At 35.8% G+C, this 23,786-nt stretch overlaps 1 long non-coding RNA gene across 1 annotated transcript in view; it reads right to left on the reverse strand.

Moving 5' to 3' along the window:
• 4921515E04Rik (RIKEN cDNA 4921515E04 gene) overlaps nt 1–23,786 on the reverse strand; it is a 291,491-nt gene that overhangs the window by 250,636 nt on the left and 17,069 nt on the right. The gene's annotated exons all lie outside the window — the stretch shown is intronic.

Here is a 23,786-nt window from a genome sequence, read left to right on the forward strand (position 1 = left end):
ACTCATAATTTCATTGTCATGTTATCTATACTGTTTTCACACCAAGCAAGTCAACAACTCATCCAGAGGTTAATGGAAAATAAAATTGTTGTACGTTGATATTATAGATCAGTGAAACATAAAATTACCTGAGTCATTTTTATTTGGAAATATGCTGAGAGTAAGAGAAAGTGAGTGGTTGCTCCTAGGTGGGCTTTCTATATTAAGCTTCCCCATCCACAGTCCAAGGATTATCAGAGAAGATTAGGCAGAGATGATAGAAAAGCCAGGAAACACAGAGGAACCATGTAAAATGCTGTCGTTTGAACAGGACAAGGCTGATAAATGCATTGATTTGCATAAAATCAATAGAGGATGGACTTCTGAACATCATCCTCTGCTGAGGAGCTAGTAGTTGCTGGTGGATGTTGACAGAGTAACTGTTCTTTGGGGCAGTGGCCACTCAAAGTTTTTCAAAGCTATTCCTTGTGGTTCCCTTTTTTTGTTGTTGTTTTGTTTTGTTTTGTTTTGTTTTGTTTTGTTTTGTTTTGTTTCTTCCCTAGGGGTGTCCAGGGACTGTTGTATACCAGGCAGTGGAGATGTGTGTGTGTGTGTGTGTGTGTGTGTGTGTGTGTGTGTGTGTGTGTGAGTGTGAGTGTGTGTGTGTGTGTGTGTGTGTGTGTGTGTGTGTGTGTGTGTGTGTGTAAATATGATCATTGGAGAGTGGGAAGAGTTTCTTCTTAGGGTGACATTTCACTGGTTGAGGATTAAGGTTCCGGGGAAAACTCATTTGCAGAGAGAGGAGTTCTAGGAAATTAAACTTGCACATTGCCAAGGATGAAGTGGCATTCCTCAAGTATATGGTTGAGGGTCAGGTTCCTCAGATCAGGCAAAGAGGCACTAAAAAAAAGGGAGCCTGTCCATTTTGTGCTAAGCTCAGGAAAGCTGTCCAGATATGCTAGACTACAGCCTTAGTAGGGAGAAGCAACAGTTGCTCATTGGATATTGGATAACCCACATCCACAAGAGTATGTGAGCAGTGATTGGACTCAGGGATTATTAAAAATAACTAAAATTTTTAAAATAGAAAATGTGGCTTGGAGTCGTCGTAGATGTATATAATCAAAACATTGCATACGTTTATGAAAGTTCTAGAGAATAAGCTGTATTTTAGGAAAAGGAATGGTATTTATGGAGTTTCTTTTGATGTCAATAGTATCTGTCAGGTGTCTTTTAAATGCACGGGGCACATAAAATGAAGAGGACTAGAGCATCAACAGTGGGCACACCATAAGGAGAATAACTGCATCCTCAGAGTTGGATCTAGCTTTTTTGTTACAAACATACTTTAGAGAAAATGGGTGTGTCAATGGGTTATTTTATTTTGAACTTACACTAAGGAATTCACTCATCTTTAATGTAACAATAAAATGAAAAATCTTTCATTTTTATTTATCTGTGCATGTCACTTTTCTCTTTTCTATTCTTTTTAAAAAAATTCTTTAATCTTTTTTTTTTTTTGTACAGTCCAGGTTTTGTGCCCCTGGAGGTCCACCCTCTGACTGTTACACATCCCACACTTCCTTCCCTCACCATCTCCAAGAGGATGTCACCACCACATCCCTACCCCAGCCATGAGACCTCCTTACTCCCTGGACCCCAAGTCTCTCAAGGGTTAGGTTCATCCTCTCTGACTGAGTATAATGCTGGCTGTCCTCTGCTGCATATGTGGTGCGGGCGTCATATCATCTGGTGTGTGCTGCTTGGTTGGTGGTCCAGTGTCTGAGAGATCTCAGGGATCCAGGTTAGTTGAGACTGCTGGTCCTCCTACAGGGTTGCCATCCTCAGCTTCTTCCAGCTTTTCCCTAATTCAATCACAGGGGTCACCCAGCCTCTGTCCATTAATTGTGAGTAAATATCTGTATCTGACTCTTTCAGATGCTTGTTGGGCTTTTCGGGGGCAGTCCTGATAGGCCCCTATTTGTAAACACATCTTAGTATCAATAACACTGTCAATCCTTGCAGCCTCCCCTTGAGCTGGACCCCACTTTGGTCCTATTGATGGACCTCCTTTTCCTCAGGCTCTTCTCCACTTTTGTTCCTGCAGTTCTTTCAGACAGGAAAGATATTGGGTCAGAGTGTTTGACTATGGGGAGAGGGAACTTGTAGAGTCTACCTCCAGTAGAAAGACAGGGAGGGCATTGTTTTCTGTTTCCATGTACGGAATGTATACAGAATATTGTTGCACAGTGTTGCTGAGGCATCTTAGTAAATGATAAAAGTCATTTGGTGTCAAAACAATGAAAATTATTCTTCAGAAAGAGGAAATAGCAGCGATTACTTCCCATGGGATTGCAATATGATCCAGAGTCAGTTTTTCTTTCTATTGAGTTGTACTTTAGATAGTACTGTTTAAATACTTGTAACTTATTGAACCACTCACTTGGGTGCTCCCATAACATGGTTTTAGACTAAGCCCTCTTCAAACAAAATTGCTACACTTGTGTAAATAAGACTAGGTTCGGGTATAAAATTTTCTGTCTTAAGATTGCTTTTGAAGTAACACAAAGCAAAGAAAAAAAGAAGAATCACCAGGAAAAGATCATAGATGGGCACTTGAAGAAGTTACACTAAAAGAACAAAATTCTCCTCTAAAATTGTGGGAATACTCTTACATTTTTGCTCTGGTCCAACTGCACACTGTAGGAAGGACCATATGAAGAACTCTATTTCCTATTCTATTATAATTTTAGCATCATGTGTATTTAGTCATTATCACAAGAAAATGCAATAGTTAGTTCACCAGATATAAGTGTACTCTGATGCTTTAGATTTAGAGCTCTGTAGAAAAAAAAATATCTATTTTAGCAATAAAGGTAATTAACAGTAACCGAGAAGTTTCCTTCTGCATAATGGGGATGAGTAGGAATACATTAACAGTCAAATGTTTAATTGAAAAAAAAAATTAAAGAACAAAACAATTCAGCTGAGTAATTCCTTGGAAACCAATATTGAGTAGTCAGAAGTAGGTGTAGTCCATCCTCTGATACCATATAAACCAATAACATTACTATAATATTTAGAGATAATTTCTCTTCTTTAGCATAGGGATGTAGATGATAAGAAATCATTCTAACCTTGGAACAAGAGCATTAGTTGGTTTTGACATTTGCTCTATAGTACCTTTTCCTTTTTTGAAAATTTCCAGCAACTGTAATCAATGGCATCTTAGAAAAGCCAACTGTACATGAAATGAAATGAAGCCATTTTATACAGTGACTAGAAAAATGTATGGACATTTACAGTTCCAGTTAGATCTCCATTATTGGCACACTCTGTCCAAGTTTGCTTTAGTATTTCACCAGAGTTAAATTTTTTCTTTCAAAGATTTACTGATGTCCAAATAGAACCCTGTGTTTTCTTAAAGGTAATTTCTTTCTAGGAGAGTGACTCTCTGACAGGCTTACCTAAGATTTAAACATGGCTTGTTTTCAATGTGCCTCCAATCTGAAAGATAGTTTAATGTGCCCAAGTTCTCATGGAACCAGACAGAGGCTTGATATATCTGTGATCCCATACTTAAGTGGTCCATCCCCTGGGTAACTAGAGCTCCCTTATAACATCAATAAAATACTATTCAGATAAATCAGGAACACCTATGCTTCTATTTCTACTGTTTCCAGAGAAATTGACTATTTTTTAGTTTTTCAGTAAAAAAAAAAACCCTGGCCCAATGCAATTTAATGAAGGAACTTTTTATTTTGGCTCACAAATGTATTTGAAGGAATCCAGTCTAACTTGATGAGAAAGGCAACTACCAGTATCAATGTTGATCTTAATTCCAAAGTGAAATGTAGTTAAAATTCTTGAAAAAAGATAGAATATTTCCAATTAGAGGGCTTATCTTTACTGCCAAGGTAAAATTGCCACTATTTCTCCTTAACTGATTTTGGGATTTGGTGGTTATCGTGGTTCATAAGAAGCATAGACAGGCAATACTGATGGTTGGCTCCCTCCTTTGCAAGCTTTCAGGGCGCCTTAGGAAATCGTCTACCCTCCCACAATAACTCACCAATTAGTTGATATCAAATAATCAGCTTTGTAAACATACCTACAAGTAAGTAGTAAGCACAAGTAAAGACATATTTCTGAATATGTATATATTAATGTAAAAATGATAATGACAAGATATCAGGTATATTTCAATATACCCAAGGACATATGCACATATTCTTCACACATGCTTACTTTATGTAAACACGAACTCATGTAAACACTATTTGGAACAAATGCCATATCTGCATTTTAAAGTCAGTATGAACTTATTTCCTTTGAAACATTGTATTTTGTTTTATATAGTACTAGTTACTAATGTCAGCCTAAGTACTATTTCAGTGTGTTTTTTAAATCTAGATTGTAACACCTCTGTTTTGTCTGATATGAGAACCTTTTTAATATTCCATTTACTTGCTCTTCTAAATTCTTAATTAAAATGCTAAACAGGATGTTAAATTGGATGGAGGCAAACAGTGACCTCTGAGAGAGACCATAAGACCAGTTACTAGATATAATGTATTTCTATTTATCATGTTTCTTGTTATAGCCCCTCAAATCCTTTCTGTGAGTGTGAAATCAATTTGACATATTATTAAAATAGAGTTTCTGTTTTTAGACCTAAAGGTCATTATTGTAATTTTTTAAAAGAAGTCTTTCATTTTATAAAACCATTCAAGTATTTCACAATAGAGCTGTTTCGTATGATATGATTTAATAACTGTCTTCCTTCTGGAAATGCCATAGTAAGTCACAATTAATATTGCAAACAAACTGTTGTGACAGCATTTTTTAAAAGTATGAATAACTTGCAGCATTTTCCTTATTACATGTCTTTCTCACTTCCTCAGGTTATAATAGTTTCTACTTAAGAGTCAAAAACTTGACATTTTGAGTATTCTGCCAAGACTCTCCCTGCTTGCCCACAATCTTAGTTCCCTCCATGCCACACCCAACCTGTCTGCCAGGTCAGACACTTCCTATCCTTCAGGAGCATTTAAGAGTCTAGTGTCCAGTGTTAGAGAAAGGACTGAAGAAATTGAAGGGGTTTGCAACCCATAGGAAGAACAACAATATCAACCAACCAGAACCCCTCTCCCAGAGCTCCCAGGGACTAAACAACCAACCAAAGAGTACACAGGGAGGGACCCATGCCTCCAGCTGCATATGAAGCAGAGAATGTCCTTGTAGGACATCAGTGGGAGGAGAGGCTCTTGGTCCTGGGAAGGCTCAATATCCCAGTGTAGGAGAATGCCAGGGTGGAGAGGTGGGGGGAGTGGGTGGGTGGGGGAGCACTCTCATAGAAGCATGGTGAAGGAGGATGGGATAGTGGGTTTCTGGAGAGAAAACTGGGAAAAGAGGATAATATTTGAAGTGCAAATAAATAAAATATCCAATAAAAAATGAGTTGAGTCTACCCACACCTCCACATACTCTCCCTAAACCTCCAAATATAGCTCTGGTTCCACATCAATTGTCTCTTCCTTGTCTACCCAACTTGTCTGCATTTCCTGCAATATCTAGTATAGCACCAGGAATTTTACTTCCTTTCCACTCCCAGTTTACAGGTCCATTCCATGTTACATCCAACCTCTCCACACTGTTATGTCCAGAAATTACTGTGCCAGGTGAGCACCTTTGCTTTTGCACTCCACATGAATTTCCCTAGTTCCAAATCTATCATCAAAGAAGGCAGTAACCTCCTTACAAAACTCAACAAGTTTTAGTGAAACTTTTCCTTATGAGAATTACCTAAACAAACCCCAGGACTTAGATTTTAAAAGAACATTAAACTGCATCAAAGTATTCAAGCAATTTCCAAAGAAACAACTCAGTGGGATTTAGAAGAATGAACTTGAGAAAGAGTAAACAATAGTGTGATACCCAAGAAAACACAGAGAAAAATCTGGTAGAAATAATGATGACAGTCCAGGATTTTAAATTGCATCAATAGATTTGCCAACATGGAAAAAGAGTAGAAACCATGTGGTGGTAGCACAAACGTTTAATCTCAGCATGCAGGAGAAAGATCCAGACAGACATCTGTGTCTGAGTTTCAACCTGGTCTATGGAGCAAATTCCAAAACAGTCAAGGTTATAAAGAGGAACCTTATCTCCCAAATCCAACAACAACATCAAAAGTCAAGATAAAATGAATATCAATGATAGACTTGATGTTATCCTATGTAGTTGCTGGCCCACCAATGTTCACTGGCAATCTATTCACAGTAGCCAGGAAACTGAAACAACAGAAATGCCCTGCAACCAATAAAGGGATAAATAAAAAATAGTGCATGCACACTATGGAATAATCTTCAGAGTTTAATAAAGGAGAATCCTATAATTGTCAGCTAAGTGAATGTAAAATGATGATATTGAATGAGATCGCCTAAAAACAAAAGCAAAATGTCAGCTCTCCTGTCTCACATGCAGTTCCTAGCTCTGATTCTTCAGATGTGAATATATAATTCGGGCTAACTGCAGAAACCAAGAAAATAGAAGTGGTCTGTGTGTGGGGTCAACAGGGAGGGGAAAAACCGGGTATCCATGAGTTTAAGCAGTGGATGAAAAGGCAGTAACATTTAATTAGGGGTTATGGAGGAAAAACATACAGATAGAATGGGGGAAGGCAAAAGAAAATCAAGATATCTAAAAATGTCATAAGACACCATATAATAATCTGTCTACCAAAAATAGCATGTAAGAAATATGCCTGAGTGTACATATATATATATATATATATATGTACAAATAGAGTTTAATTAAAGTGTCCCCATTTGATTTGAAAATACTCCCCTCAAAGAGTCCTAGAAAAATCAAACAAAAACGTCATATTAGGCAAGTGAAAGCCTGGCTGTAGGACTGTCAGAGGAAAGGTATTTTAGTAAGTTGTTGAGAGACTGTTCTTGTGATATTTGGGTAAAGATTGTGCCTGCTTTTGTCCTTGTCTGAAGAGTCTATCTGAGGCTAAGTTAAAGAGATTCAATTAATTGTATTAACAAAGGAAGTCTCAGAAAAGCCCAGTATAGACTTTGTCCTTTGGTTTACTCCCATGAAGAACCTTTATATGGAGCATAGCAAGCTTAGAAAAGAAAAATACAAAATGCATGGTTCAGTTAATAAAGGGACACTAGAAAGTGAAATGCAGCTAAATCTTGTATTCAGGGATATTAAATGAAATTAAGGGAGTGGTTATTTGGGGACAAGATCCTACCCAGCTAAGGTTATTGTTTATGTGTTTATAGTTGAAAGGGAGCTAGTTATATCTATCAGGGTAGGCTTTATTTTTACCTAGTCATTGTTTTCATTTAGACTTTTAATCTGGAAGGAATTTCAGTCCAGAAATAGAGGACACACCTGTGAGGAATAATGGCCATGAGAAGGTTAAATTCAGGCTTGCTATATGACTTTAATACCAGGACTCAGTAAACAAAGGCAAGCAGATCTCTGAGTTCAAGGTCAGTCAACAGAGCAAGTTCCAGGACCACCAAGGTTAGGTGTTGAATTAAACCACAGTAAATCAGGAAGCCTACAATACTACAGTAAAAGCAGGGGGTCATGTTCCAGTCCCAGCAAGCAGGAGACCTTGCCGGGCCATATGGCTGTGGCTTTTGAGTCAAGAGTAAAACGGCTTATTGGGACAATTGATGCTGTTTAGATGGAGCTAAGAAATGAATGGTGATCAAGAAGAAACCAGCATCACTTCTGGGAAGTGTTTTCTGAGAGCACAAAGAAGCTGTTTTCCAGAGATAACCAAGGTTGAACTTTGTGCTGCACCTGCAATTATTAAAGTGTAAGTATAAACCAGGTGCTAGAAAGCAGATGAGGCTTGGTACTGTGAGAGGCCAGGGAAGGACATTGGTGAAGGTGCAGCCTCAGTTGCATTTGATAGCCCAGGACTAAGGGGGTCTTGTAAAGAAGTTGATTCTTGGAACTGTGACAGGTGCCTATGAGAGGCTATTGGTGAAACCTATTTACAGCAGAAGATCCCAGAATGAGGGAGATGCCAGGACCATGGGATAACATCAAGAATAGCATTACTAGTGGATTGGGATCAACCAGAACCTAGAGTTCTACAGAGAACACAGCTAGAATCCCTTTTTAGGAGCGCAGGAGATCACACCTAGATCTCAGATATTGAAATAAGATGTGAAGGTCAAATTACCATGGAGAGGCCAGGATGTTAGAGATGCCAGAGCCATGGGATACTTGCTGAGGAAAGCTGCTAACAGGGGATAGAACCAGCACAAAAAAACAGAAGTTATGGCAGTCAACAAAGATGAAGGGAGTTGTAGATCTGAAGAGGGCTTTGACACCAGACATGGAGATGCTGAGTTTAGAGTGTTTCCATCTAGCTTTTGGTTCTGCTTTGCTCCAGCACTTCCCCACTATGATGTCTTGGAATGGTAATGTATATCCTGTGATGTTGGCAGTATGTGATCTGCTTTTTGATTTTGATTGTATAGGGGATTACAGTTAAGAGATTGCATGAATCTCAGAAGAGACCTTGAACTATGGACTTTTAACATTGTGGATGGTGTTATAGACTATGGGACTTTTGACGTTAGACTAAATTTATTCTGCATTATGATATGACTAGGTATGGCTATATAGATGCATGTGTTTGAACAATCCTATGGGGCAAGTGATTGGAATGTGGTTGTTTGAATATTCTAGACACATAGGAAGTGGAACACTAAGAGGTTTGGCTTTATTGGAGAAATTATTGCCTCAATAGAGGAAATGTGTCCCTATGGAAGAAGGACTTTGAGGTTTCAAATACATACTTAAGACTGGCCAGTGTGAACTAGATCAGTCTCCTTCTGCTGCTTTTGGATGAAGAAGCAGAATCTTCAGTTGTTCCATTGCCATGCCTGACTAAAGAATGTCATGCTTCCTACCTTGATAATAATGGACTAAACCTCTGAATCTGTAAGCCAGCCCCAATTTTATGTTGTCTTTTATAAGAGTTGCTTTAGTCAGGATGATTCTTCATGGCAATAAAACCCAAACTAATAACAATATATAATTTATAGGAATATATATATATATAGTAATTATATTTATCGTATATAAATAAATGTGTTTCATATGTACATATATATGCATGTATATATGTATGTAAACACACACATATGTGTGTGTATATATCTATATATATTTTATATCTATATCTATCTATCTATCTATCTATCTATCTATCTATCTATCTATCTATCTTCACATATGTACATGAAAAAGGACCCATGAATTTGAAAGTGTATAGTGGTGAACTGGCGACTGGAGGAGTTGAATGGAGAAAAGAGGTGGAAGATAGTCTAATTATGCCATGTTTTCAAATATTTAAAAGCCATATTATAAGAAAATCCATTTAAAAAAGACAAATTTATTAACAAATTCAGAATATCAGAAAAAATATGTCAGTCTTTCAGTAATTTTAATTCCAAACAGTGAAAAACGGGGGAGGTATGTCTTTTTCTTTTTTTAGAAGGGGTGAGAATAGGGTTTATTCAGCTTACATTTTCACATTGCTGTTCATCAAAGGAAGTCAGGACAGGACCTCACACATGGCAGGAAACTGGAGGCAGGAGCTGATGAAGGGGGTCATGCAGTGGCCATGGAGGGGTGCTGATTACTGGAGTGTTTCCAATGTCTTGCCCAGACTGCTTTCTTCTAGAACCCAAAACTACCAGCCCCAGGATGGCACCACCCACAATGGGCTGCCCACCACCTTGAGAAAATGCCTTACAGCTGAATCTCCTGGAAGCCTTTCCTCAGGGGAGGGTTCTTTTTTTGTGGTAACTCCAGCTTGTATAAAATTTGACACACAAATTCAGCCAGTACAACTCACCCCTTGTCAAACTGATCTACTCCCTACAGTAAATGTAAACTATAGGAAATGAAAGGTATATAATCTTCCTCATTTAGAAAATGTAGGAGCACGTGTTCTAATGCATGAGACTCCAGTCTGAGGCTCAGAAAGTGTGTGTGTGTGTGTGTGTGTGTGTGTGTGTGTGTGTGTGTGTGTGTGTGTGTGTGTGTGAGTGTGTGTGGGTGTGTGTGTGGGTGTGGGTGTGAGACAGACAGACAGACAGACAGACAGACAGACAGAGAGATCAGAGTTGTAATCATGCCAAGATTATGACATTTCTTTCCTTGTGCCTGTCATTATACATAGAATTTTTCTTTCCTTCTTTTATTTTATTTGTCTTAATCTAGAGGCAAAGATAGGCAGCAACACATATTTGTAATTATAATTAGTTCTTCTAATATAATTTAAAAGCAAAGTACACATACCTATAATTTTTACTCATGTCTTTCAGTATTAATATATGTATATACATTCAATATATTAATATTACACACATATGTATATATATATGTATATGAAAAATTCAAACTCATATACAAAATCAGTTTTAAGAAATGGCAATATAAAAATGTATAGTATAACATACCCCAAGGGATTGACATCTGGAAGCATTCCAAAATTGTTAGGTAATTATTTTCAGAACATAATCTCACAATCAAAATAAATTTAATTATGCCATATATCTCTTGAAATTTGAATAATAATATTAAACTATGCAACAAACTGGACATGTTTCCAAGGATAAAAATAAAATCAATGTAAGTCTCATTCAAAACAGCATGCACAGCATTTGACACATATCTGAATATCAAAGTATGTAACCCACTCAATATTTGTGACGAGAAACTTGTGATACACAAGACATTATTATGATAATAATGATAAAATCTTTTCTCCCTAAGGATTAAATCGGGCAAAGGTTTGTCATGTCTATGATTATATATGAATTCCAGGCAGTAAGAAATTTTGGAATTATGAGCAGTATAATTGGGTAGGAAATGATTGATGAACTGAGGAAAGTACCTTCTTAAAGAGGATCAGGTAAAAAAAAAAAAACCTATGATTTTCACAAAAGTTTTGTATTTAATGAGTAGGAAGGGTATATCATTAAATGGATGGCTTCACTAGTTTATAAGAAATTTCAAATCATGTCGATCAAAGACAGGAGGAGCCTGGAGGACTCAGCTATGATCCGTGCTAGAAATATTTCAATATTGGCAAGGTAAAAGGCAACCAGATTGAGATACATTACAAATTTAAGCTTTGAAAAAATATGTTATGTCACCAAAAGTAACTGTTATCCTAAAGACTATATATAGACGTTTGAATTTAGACAACGAGTGTCATAAAATGACCAAGTGCTTGCCCGATCTTCAGCAAACCCTGGATTTATCTCAATAACCACCAAAAACAGAGAGAGAAAGAACAAAATATTATATATATATAGAAGCAGCATGTGTTTGGATTTTAACTCCCTTGTATTAGTCTTTCACGCAACATAATACTGTTTGTTTTCTGTGTCTACTACAAATCTAAATGACTTTTCATCTCAACGCTAATTCCTTCTTTTGAGCAAAGGTATTTACAAAATATTTATATGTAGTAAGTATGACAAAAGTAGGTGAAACAATATTTTAAAAAAAAATGCATCCTACTTTCCAAAATTACCCCTCTGTAATGTTTTGTCTTAATTATTTTTGAGTTCCCTGTCTCTTGTCTCATGACTGATGTAATTACATGAGTTGTTGTAGTGTTTACAGAACTTGACCATCTAAAGAACATAATTAGGGGAATACGAGGGTGGGGAAGTGGGAGTGGATGGGTGGGTCAGGGTACACCCCCATAGAAGCAAGAGGAGGGGGGATGGGATAGGGGGTTTCTGGGAAGGAAATCAGGAAAGGGGATAACATTTGAAATGTAAATAAAATATACAATAAAAAATAACATAATTATATTGATAGCAGGCTTGGTAGGTCCAAACCAGATTTCCAAGTTCACTCAATTCTTATGCTCAGGGGATTAATTGGAATTAGATACGTACATTTTCAAATAGATGACTCAACTGTAGCAGTACAGATTTATGCTATCAAAATTATTATATTAGTGACAGCCATATATTTATTGACTCTCTAACTGGAAGTGTAGAAGGTTATTGCAGATATTAAAGAATAGTGGAAGAAACCATAGACCTTGACCATTCCCTTTTAAAACCACCATTTACCTCATCTCTTTACCATCTGAGTTCAGCTCTCATAGACTGTATCTGGCTGCAAAATGTCAATTTAACCTTCAAGCTTCACAAATTTCATTCATATTAAACTGCCTCTCATAAGGATGGAATGTCACTGAGTTTAAATGCATTCTCTTCATCTTTAGTTATAACCATCTTTAGGTCTGGAACAATAATACCATAGTATTTATCCAGTGGACATATATGGTATAAATATAATTGATTTCTTCAAAGAATCACTTAAAATTGGTATATGTACTGTGTGGTTTTTTTAATCTGTAGAAAAGGAAAACAAGTGATTTGAATGAAATCAGGGAACTAAAAGATCAAGATCAGAGTTCACAGTAACTGATGCTTCTCCTCAATTAGGAAAATGGCAGACATCAATTTCAGAACACTGTCCTGGAACTGAGGAGCTGAGCCATGTATATATACTGGTCAATATGATGAATAGTAGGATTAAAATTTTTGCAAATTTATAATAAATCTTGACTGCAGAAATGGACACTGTTGCATTTTGTACATGGAGCCTTGGAGTCATTTACACAGGCTGATTGTATGTATAGCTCTTCAGGTGACATTTGACCCTGTAACACACACACACACACACACACACACACACACACACACACACACACACACATACGCATATACATACATACATACACATACATACACACACACACACACACACATATATACACACATATATAAGTCACATATATGTGTGACATATATATATGTGTGTGTGTGTGTGTGTGTGTGTGTGTGTGTGTGTGTGTGTGTGCGTGTGTGTGTGCGTGTGTGTCTTTATAGTTTAGTTAGTTTTGAGGGTTTTTTTTTCTTTAGCTACGTCAAGTTCTACCAAAAATAAGATGGGAAGGAAATTTGCTTTTTACTTTCTTAAAAAAGCCACCCAAAGAGTTTTACTGATCTGAACCCGAAGAGCAATTTGAATGTCCTTAATCAAGGAAGTAGAACTGAAACTGTTGAACAATAAAGAAAAATTACCAAGCTACCTGGAGGTAGTATGTAATACAAACTGTCAGGGTTAGTAAACTACATAGGCACCTATCTAGAGAGATACACAAATATGTATGAAATTAATCATGATGCTTCCAGAAATATGTTGCATCACCTACAATTTCCAAGAACCACTTATATGTTAGATCGTTTTTAAACTAATACAAAATGCGATTTTATTGCCCTTTTTAATTAGTTGAGGTAATCCGTTTTCCCTTTTTAAGACTGTCATCAAGTTACAGGAAAACAAGTAACCTTGAAGGCTTACATGAAGTTAACACCCAGGCAATAGCCCAGCAAACAAAACATTTATAAAGAAAAGAATTTCCAAAGTAATAATTTTAAATAGAAGGAATTCTACACTTGAGGCAAACACAACTTAAAAAAAAAAAAATAAAAACAGTTTGACCAGGACTGTTTTCGTTTTCCTTTTAAGGTCAAATTAAAACTGATTTTAAATGATGGCTGTTAATCATAAAACATGGTTGGGAATAATTAGAAGTAAACATATAAAATGTGCATAGCTTTCTGGAGATACTGTGGAGTAGGAGGCTCACTGGCTTATCATTGCAAGTAAAAGAGTTGGGCCCTAAAATAGTCCTCCCTGTACTTTGAAATCTGGAGGTGCAGCTATTATTCTTAATGTTTCATTCAGAGGCACAAAATATAATGTAGTTCAGAGGGGATTTTCTTCCATATTTGTACTAAGCTCTGTCAGCAAGTGAAATATGTGGACAAATGGGGCTTTGTGCAAAATACAGGAACAAGTGTTAGCCAGAACATCAAGAGAGGTTTTTGTACCAACAATGCTGAAAATGGCCGGCTTATTGGGAGAAATGCTGTGAATCAATAGACTGACTCTAGTTTTCCTACAAGCCCAAGGGAAGGAAAAGAGAGCATTATTCAAAACGAAGAGATTATATATACTTCCCACCTAAGAGATGGCCCAGCATTGATTTTTGAAAGCTAGTTGGTCCCAGAAAGTAGGGCACGTTTTGAAGTTATTTTTAATAATATCCTGCCTGTCATGAATTTGAAATAAACAGTTCTAAAATGCAGTTGAGGGATTTGAACGGTGCTGGCATGCCTCCTACTTATGACTTTAAATCATGACTATTATTTTTTTAACCTTTATATTTTAAGCCCTTCAGAGAAGTGCTTGTATTTACGAAGCAAATTCCATTTAGGGAATGGGAAACAGGCTGTAAATTGACTTAGTAACTATAGCCTGTGCTCTGTACTTGTTCATTTACAATTGTATTACTCTTTAGGGTTAGAAAAAAAATTTGTCATTATAGTCATCAAATTAACTGATATTTGATCACTATCTATTTGGAAACTACTTCATGGTATAAAGTAACACTAACAGATTTTATTAAACTATTTTGAATGTGTGAAGACATCAGAAGTTCTTACACCTAGAGAAAGGACCCAAGGAGCTGAAGGGGTTTGCAGCTCCATAGTAGGAACACCAATATAAAGTAATCAGTATCCCCAGAGCTCCCAAGGACTAAACCACCAACCAAAGAGTACACACAGAGGGACCCATAGCTCCAGATACATACATAGCAGAGGATGGCTTAGTTGGCCATCAATGGGAGAAGAGGACCTTGGTCCTGTGAAGGTTCTATGCCCCATTGTAGGGGAATGCCAGGGCGGGGAAGTGGGAGTGGGTGGGTTGGGGAGCAGGGGAAGGGGAAAGGTTTGGGGGTTTTCATGGGGAAAACCAGGAAAGGGGATAACATTTGAAATGTAAATAAAGAAATTATCTAATAATAATTTTAAAAAGTTCTTACACATACCTACATGGGGGAAAAGAAAAAGAGAGAAACACAAGAGAAAAAAGAGGAAAATAATGAATTATTTTCTGTCTTAAATGGCAAAATGGAATAATAGTGACTCCTAAAAAAATCATATTCAGTAAGGTTAACATAACTAATTTATTTTGTAAAATAATTAAGTAACAATTTCTGGTGAAATTAACTCATTGTAGAACTTCACAATACACAGTTTAAAATGTCAATATGGAAATAGAAGGAGAGTGTAGGTTCTGTTTGTTCTTAGAATGCTTAAATAAGTGGCAGTTTGTCATATGTGCCATTTTATTACTTACGAATGGGGAAATACCAGAAAGGAATGGATACATAGATTTCATGAGGACCTTCCTACATTTTGCCATTTCTGATCTCACCTCAGAGCCTTGGGACACATGTCAGGCAGCTAAAGGCTTGGTGACCTTATATGCAAAAAGCTTTCCTTTCAAATCCTCTTGACTTTCTGAGTTCTATCTTCTCCCAAACACCAATTTACAGTACTAGGATTATGAGGCTGTAGATGTGTGCTCTTGGGGCTTTCTGTTTGGCCGGTTGACTTTACTTTGAGGCAATGATGCTGTGGAGTCCATTTTGGTCTCTAACTTTGGAGTCTTCTGCTTGAGCCTTTCCAGGTTCCTCTCTGTGTGTCTCTCCATGTCTATGTGTCTCTACGTCTCTCTCTTTCACATGCACATATGCACACACACACAAACAAAATACAGGTATACCACTTGTATTTTTTGGCTACTGCTATTCTCATAATGTGCATAAACCTGTGTTGGGGTTGCCAGGTGTTTAAAAGCTACAATTAAATACTATAAGAATTTTGTTTGTTTAAACAGTTATATAATTCTATAAATGTATAGAATTCAAAATCTGAATCTCTTTATATAAAGCTGCCAAACTACATTTTAATCACTATATTATATAATATAGCGACACATACTCATAAAGCTATAGTTATATATAAATACAATAGTACTCAATGATGAAAATGTAAGAATATTTTGATTGTTGATGGTGGAAATTACAACATAATCATTACTTTTATTTTTCTCTTATTCTTTGGTCTAGGTAGGCTATATAAATGAAATTGCAACATTAAATTATATTTTCCTAAAAGTAATAATATAATTCTAATTTCTGAGTGATTTATCTATTTACTGTGAAATATGAAATAATGCTTTCTCTACTCTCTAGGAATGTTTCAGAAGACAGATGAATGACTCTGTCATATGTGTATATGTTTCTTATTCCAGCTTGCATCTACAATCATTTTATAACCATCATGTATGAATTGCAAGTACATCACACTATTAAATATAAGAAATTATCTGTATTACTCATGGGTATTTCACCTATACTTGAATGTTGTCATTCTTTTGTTTTTACTTGTAATGTTTCAGTTGATATTCATTTAAACCAGTAAGACATAAGTACATTGATTCCCCAAATGTGCTTTCTTATACACTATAGTTATTTTCTCTTTGTCTTTAAAATTTAAAAGTAGAATATTTAAAAATACCAGTTTACTATTTAATATTAAACTACCAAATACTACAGTTAATTTAAAAACAATGTTTTCAAAGAATAAAATGTAATTTTTGAGTAATAAATTGCTTTTCACATATATATGTATATATATACACATATACATATATATATGTGTGTGTGTGTGTGTGTATGCATGCGTGCATGTGCTTGTGCGTGTGCATGTGCATGTGCGTGTGTGTGTGTGTGTGTACATAGATATCAAGGACTTGTATCATAGGACATTGCTTGATTCTTACCTTTTCTGCATTCAGTCTGTTTCAAAGTCTTTTCATTCAGTTAGATAATAAGTAAGCTCAAGTTATTAATGATGAATTTAAAATAACTTTTAAAAAATTTGTGAATTTTTACAAATTTGTGAAAATTTTACGAACAAGTTAGATAGGAGTTAAGAATGTAAATGAACTGTCTGCATTTTACATTGTAGAAAAATCTCTAGAGTCTATAAATGGTTTTCATATACATGAGTAATCTCTAATTATTTTGAAAATTATTACTACGTTAATTATACATTTCTTCTGAATGGTGCTATGTTTTTCTAAGACATTTTGCAATAAATAAAAATATATCATGTATTCTTAGTTATCAAGAATAAATATATTAATGAGAATTCATTAAATAAAAAACTATCAGCTTATATTTTCCAAACTCTAACTTTTATTTAAAATATCTATATTACAACTTACAAAAAGATAGGTCGAGAAAGAAACATATCTACTCTCTTTTTTTTTTTTATCAAAGTACCCATTTTCAATTGTAAAAAATACTTGAGAATGCTAAACATATTTTTCTTATTTTTTTAATTGGATATTTTATTTATTTACATTTCAAATGTTACCCCTTTCCTGGTTTCCCCTCTGCAAACTCCCTATCCCACGCCCCCTTACACTGCTTTTATGGGGGTGCTTCCCTATAGGCTTCCCCACCTGGGGATCCATCCCACATGCAGACACTACTAAGCTGAATATTTTAACCGAATGAAAAAAGTCCAAACTTCAAAATATACAAGAAGCTGTATCCAAGAAATCTCAGTAAAATGGCTATCCAATTAGGCCTGCAGATAGGAATGAAAGAGGTATAACAAATCCATGCCCCTACATTGGTATTAAAGGTCAATTAATGATTCCCATGAGAGCAAAAGGCAGTATTTTATCTGAAGAAATCACTTTAAAGATTTTCAAACCCAAAGAGTCAGCCGTAAGCACAAATACGCATGGGCAACACCAAATGAACTTAACAGCATATACACGTCTTTTTATTAGATATTTTCTTCGTTTACATTTCAACTGTTATCCCCTTTCCTCTCTGAAAATCCCCTATACCCTCCCCCTCCCCCTGACCCCTCCTCCCTTCAACCCACCCACTCATATATGTATACAGAAAGCAGAGAGAGAGAAAGAGGCCATGAATTTGGGATTCATGGGATGAGTTTTATGTGGAGAAGAAAGAGTGTCCTGGAAATGATGTAAGTACAATACACATTTAGGAAATAATTTACAATCATAAGATGTTCTAAATATCGTAAAATTTAATCTAATGGGACTCAGGGAAATTTTACCTTCATGTTTTTTTTTCCCTTAGGCACAAATAAAATCTGGCATATCAAAATAGTTACATTTGTCAATATTGCAGTTTTAGATTTAATGGTAGCTATAATTAAAAGAAGCTACTAGGATTACATCAAGAACTCTGACAGTAAGTAGATTTAATTTCCAGAAATCCCTTATCTCTGTTTAACTCATTATGTTTCTAGTACTTCAAAATATCATAGGAGACACAGAAATACACATAATTAGTTAGAATAAATCATGCCACACAACTCTCTATGTCAACTAAGCAATTATATCATCATGTCAGGTTGTTTTTGAAAACCTTCACTCTGCAATTAAGAGAGAATAAACCATTAGCTAGTGTTATTATAAAATACATTAGACATGGGCTTCTCTGAAAGAGTACTACCTCAAACTTTCAGATTAATATTTTATAGAATAACTACCACTCTAATTTCAAATTTTATTTTATTTATTAGAACCTTACTCACTCTGTGGACTTCTTTTAATTTCCAATGAGATCTTCACTTGTGAACGAAAATAAATAAAAAAAAAGTCTAACACTGTTTAATAAAGTCAGTTTAAAAAATACATTTCTGATGCAAATGCCAAATTATTAGCTATTGTTTTCAATTGTTTAATAATTATTAAATTATACATGGGCAATTTTAAGTCATGATATATTTTCGCAAACTATTCATTTGTATTCAAACTATTTATTATGTAAGAGGATTTTTTCTGAACTAAAGTGTTAAATATCTGTTCTGAAAGAAGGATTACCATCCTGTATGGACAAATTCCATCCACACTATATGTAATAAAATAATCTCTTTCTCTGTGGCTTTTCAAGCAACTTGTCTTAGTTACTTTCCAATTTCTGTGACAAGACACCATGACCAAGGCAACATATAGAAGGAAGAGTTTACTGGGAGCTTACAGTTTCAGAAAAAATCACCCATGACTTTATCAGGGAGCACGGCAGCAGATAGACAGGCATGGGCAAGCAGGAATAGCTGAGAGCTCATATCATGATCCATCAGAACATAAGGCAGACAGATCACACTTGGAATAATATGGACTTTTGAAATGGAAAAAGCCTACTGCCTGTTGCATATCTTCTCCAATAAGGCCATACCTTCTCATCTTCCCCAAATGGTTCCATCATCTGGGGACAAAGTATATAAACATTTGATCCTATGTTGATGATGCTTATTCAAACTACTACACATATTTGGAATATTTCTCCCCCACCCTACCTGGTGTTGCTATCTTTTGCTTTCTTCCCCAGTTAAAATCCTTCTGCCATTTCCTCCCTCATTACTAACACACACATCTCCTCTCTCTGGACTAAATTGTCTTTCAAACCTCCTCTCATGCTCTCTTTTTACTTTCCTGGCTTTTTGGTTACTTCAGGTTATACACACAAATATAAAAATGTGGTATTTTGATCCACAAGAGAAAACATGGATTATATCTCTTCCTGGGTCTGAGTTACTCAATATAAAATAAGCTATTCCCTTTGCCTTTGGTTATCACCCTTATTCAACTTTATTGCTGAAGATGAAACACACTTAAGACACAGGTCTTGGAGGAATCAGTCTGATAGTGGCCAGGAAACTTTCTTCAGGACTACTAGCCTCATTACTATAAGAATCTGTGCTACAAGACCAATGGGTGGATATTTCATTCCTCCTTAGATTGGGAACAAATTACCCATGAAAGGAGCTACAGAGAAAGTTTGGAGCTAAGACTAAAGGATGAACTATCCATAGACTACCCCACTCAGGGATTCATCCCATAGTCAGCTACCAAACCCAGACACTATTGCACAATTCCAGAAAGATTTTGCTGAAGGAACCCTGTTATAGCTGTCTCATATGAGGCTATGCCAGTGCCTGGCAAATACAGAAGTGGATGCTCACAGTCATCTATAAGATGGAACACAGGGCTCCCAATGGAGGAGCTAGAGAAAGAACCCAAAGAGATGAAGGGGTCTGCAACTCTATAGGTGGAACAACATTATGAACTAACCAGTACCCCGGAGCTCGTGTCTCTAGCTGCATATATATCAAAAGATGGCCTAGTCGGCCATCACTGGGAAGAGAGGCCCCTTGGTTTTGTAAACTTTATATGCCCAAGTACAGGGGAAAGCCAGGGCCAAGAAGTGGGAGTGGATGGGTAGGGGAGCAGGGTAGAGGGAGGGTATAGGGAACTTTTTTTTTTAAATATTTTTTATTATTACGTATTTTCCTCAATTACATTTAGAATGCTATCCCAAAAGTCCCCCATACCCTCCCCCCACTTCCCTACCCACCCATTCCCATTTTTTGGCCCTGGCATTCCCCTGTACTGGGGCATATAAAGTTTGCATGTCCAATGGGCCTCTCTTTCCAGTGATGGCCGACTAGACCATCTTTTGATACGTATGCAGCTAGAGTCAAGAGCTCCGGGGTACTGGTTAGTTCATAATGTTGTTGCACGTACAGGGTTGCAGATCTCCTTAGCTCCTTGGATACTTTCTCTAGCTCCTCCATTGGGGGCCCTGTGCTCCATCCAATAGCTGACTGTGAGCATCTACTTATGTGTTTGCTAGGCCCCGGCCTAGTCTCACAAGAGATAGCTATATCAGGGTCCTTTCAGCAAAATCTTGCTAGTGTATGCAATGGTGTCATCGTTTGGAGGCTAATTATGGGATGGATCTCTGGATATGGCAGTCTCTAGATGGTCCATCCTTTTGTCTCAGCTCCAAACTTTTTCTCTGTAACTCCTTCCATGGGTGATTGTTTCCAATTCTAAGAAGGGGCAAAGTGTCCACAATCACAAAAGAACTCACATGATATATACTCACTGATAAGTGGATATTAGCCCAGAAACTTAGCATACCCGAGATATAAGATACAATTTGCAAAACACATGAAACTAAAGAAGAACGAAGACCAAGGTATAGGGAACTTTTGAGATAGCATTTGAAATGTATATAAAGAAAACATCTAATTAAAAAAAAAAGCTGTAAAGGAGACTAGAAACTAATAGTTCTGCCAAGATATAAAGCCTAAAAGCCACAGTATTGAACAGAGAGAAATACCAATGCAAAGTTTTAGGTCCCAGAGGACCAGTAGTTCCAGTTTCCTAGATAAATATAACCTCTAACTGTATGCTCCATATGCAGGCTTTTGTGAAAAGACAAGTGTAGCTCTCACCAATGATCTTACAAACACATATGCCAATGTAGACTGCGGGAATTCCATAAGGCTTTACCCTTAGATCAAGACCTACAGGCATTCAATGGCTAGTGCATTGAGGCAGGGGGGCAGAGAATCAGGTTTTGGTTCCCCTTAGAGTTTATATAGTCTGAAGTGATTGGTTCTAAATGCATGTATACATATGCAGTACTAAATGAACTCACATGTGTATATAAAGGTCATGAACTGAAATAGGACTAGGAGAACTCAGGAGGAGGTGGATGCAGAAATAGTGGGATAGAAATGATGTACTCACATACACAACTCTTTAAAAGAAAATACAATAAATAAATAAATAAATAAATAAATAAATAAATAAATAAATACAAATAAAAAATAATAAAATTACTATAAAGCTCCCATAGTTCCCACATGCAAGCAATAATTTATTTCATTTTATAAATTTCTTTATACCATATTGTATATTATTTATCATTAAAATTTAAACATATGATCATTTCAAATGCTGACACATTAAATGTGTATGTGATGAATTATTTGTTTGTATTTGTTTCTTTACATTATTCATATCCAAGATGAGACTTTTGCTACATATCCTAGTATTTAATTTATCCAAAAGTCTTAAGTTTAGCTTTAGTGAAAACCAAATGCTTTTGTTTTGTAAGGAATAATGATTTGGTTCTAATTATTTCACTTTATATTAGAATGTATAAATAGAAAATTCTACATTTTTCAAGCATAGCCAATTTTAAAATCTTCTTAAGCTTGTAGTGGAAGTTTAAGATTGTATTAATCAGGGTTCTCCAAAGGAATATAACTGAAAAAAAAAACCTAATACATGTTTGTGTGATTTATTAGATAGTATAATGTAATAGATTGGTTTACAGCCTGTGCTTCATATGCTCCAAGATAGCTGTCAACTGACAGAAAAGCCAAGAATCTAGTTCAGTCTGGATTATGACTAAATTTTGTGGAGTCCCTATGTTGTTCTAGGATTTCAGGGAATTCCTATTCAGCTGCCAGTATTCAGGGTATGTTGGAATCCCGAAGAAGTATACTTCAATATAGTGAAGGAATATCACAGGAACCGGATAGATGGACTCTCCAGTGAGAGTTAGTGCAAACAGGAAAAATGTAAAATCTTCCTTCTTCTATGGCTCTTTAGGTGGGCATCCACCAGAAAAAATGTTCCAGATTACAGATAAGTCTTCTGACCTCAGATGATCAAGATTAGGTCTGTTCTTTCACATAAACATATTTCAACCAAGAAAAAATTCTCACAGGTGTGCCCGGATTTTTCTTTAATTAATTCCAGATATAGTCATATTGACAACCAAGATTAGCAATCACAGAAACATATTTACATATGCACTAAGGTCTTATTTCAGAACATTTCTTTCATAATTTAAAATTTTTACTTTATATTTAAAATTAATGTGCCACAGAACATACATGATGGTCAGAGGACAACTAGCAGTAGTTGATTCTTATGTCATCACTGCAGTTCCTGAGATAAAGCTCAGGTCAACAGTCTTAGAGTCAAGTAACTACACTGAGTCATCTCCCTCGCCCAAGACATCTCAATAATAAAATATTCTTTATATATTAATAAATACTTTGGCTTGGGAAAAGACTACCTATCTCATTATCTGTGATACAAACAAATCTGCAGAACCATATAATTTCAGATTATATCACACTTTAATCTTTCATTATGTTGTCCATATAATAATATAGATCCCTCTGTTTCTGCCTCTGTAAATGTAAAAGAATGATATCTCCTTATTAGAATCTCCATCCAATATTGATCGTTCTCCTTCACTGTGTTAACAGGGCATCATTAACAATGATCTTGGTAAATATCCCATTCTTAATTCATAGTATAGTTCTATTGGCAACTAGTCATTGTGTGTAACTATTTAATATATAGCTTTGATAATTATAGCAGAAGTTTCTACAATTTTTGCTTGAGTTCCCAATTCGTTAAGATGGTAAAACCTTTTAAAAAATTCAGTCAATTGATTTACTGTGTTTCAGAATCTTTGTCCCTATGACTCTGCCTTTCATTTCAATTAAGGGGTGTAAGAACTTGACTGTCCTTGTACTTTATTTTGCATCATTTCCCATGGATATTGTTTTTTCATATGATGATTTAAAGGAATCCTGCCACTATTCCCTAGGCACCATTAATTAGTAAATTTTCAAGAGATCGATCAGTGAATTAAAAAAATGAGTTTCCAATGTAAAATTATGGACATTCAAATTGTGGTCAGTAAAATATTATCACGAAGATCAAGAGTCAGTGTAATATATAAATCTGACATTTTCCCACTTATTACAGTAGAATTTCATGTTCTGCTATTTGCCCAATATATTGTGCAATATAGATAATTCAATTTCTTGTTTAAGTTGACTTTGTTTTAAATTGCTAATTGTAGTAGTTAATAAATTCTCAGTCCTATTCATTTTAAGAAGATTTTTTACATGTTCCACTGAATAAAGTATTCACCA

The sequence above is a fragment of the Mus musculus genome, chromosome 15 (genome assembly GCF_000001635.26).
Source record: "Mus musculus strain C57BL/6J chromosome 15, GRCm38.p6 C57BL/6J".
Classification (NCBI taxonomy): domain Eukaryota; kingdom Metazoa; phylum Chordata; class Mammalia; order Rodentia; family Muridae; genus Mus; species Mus musculus.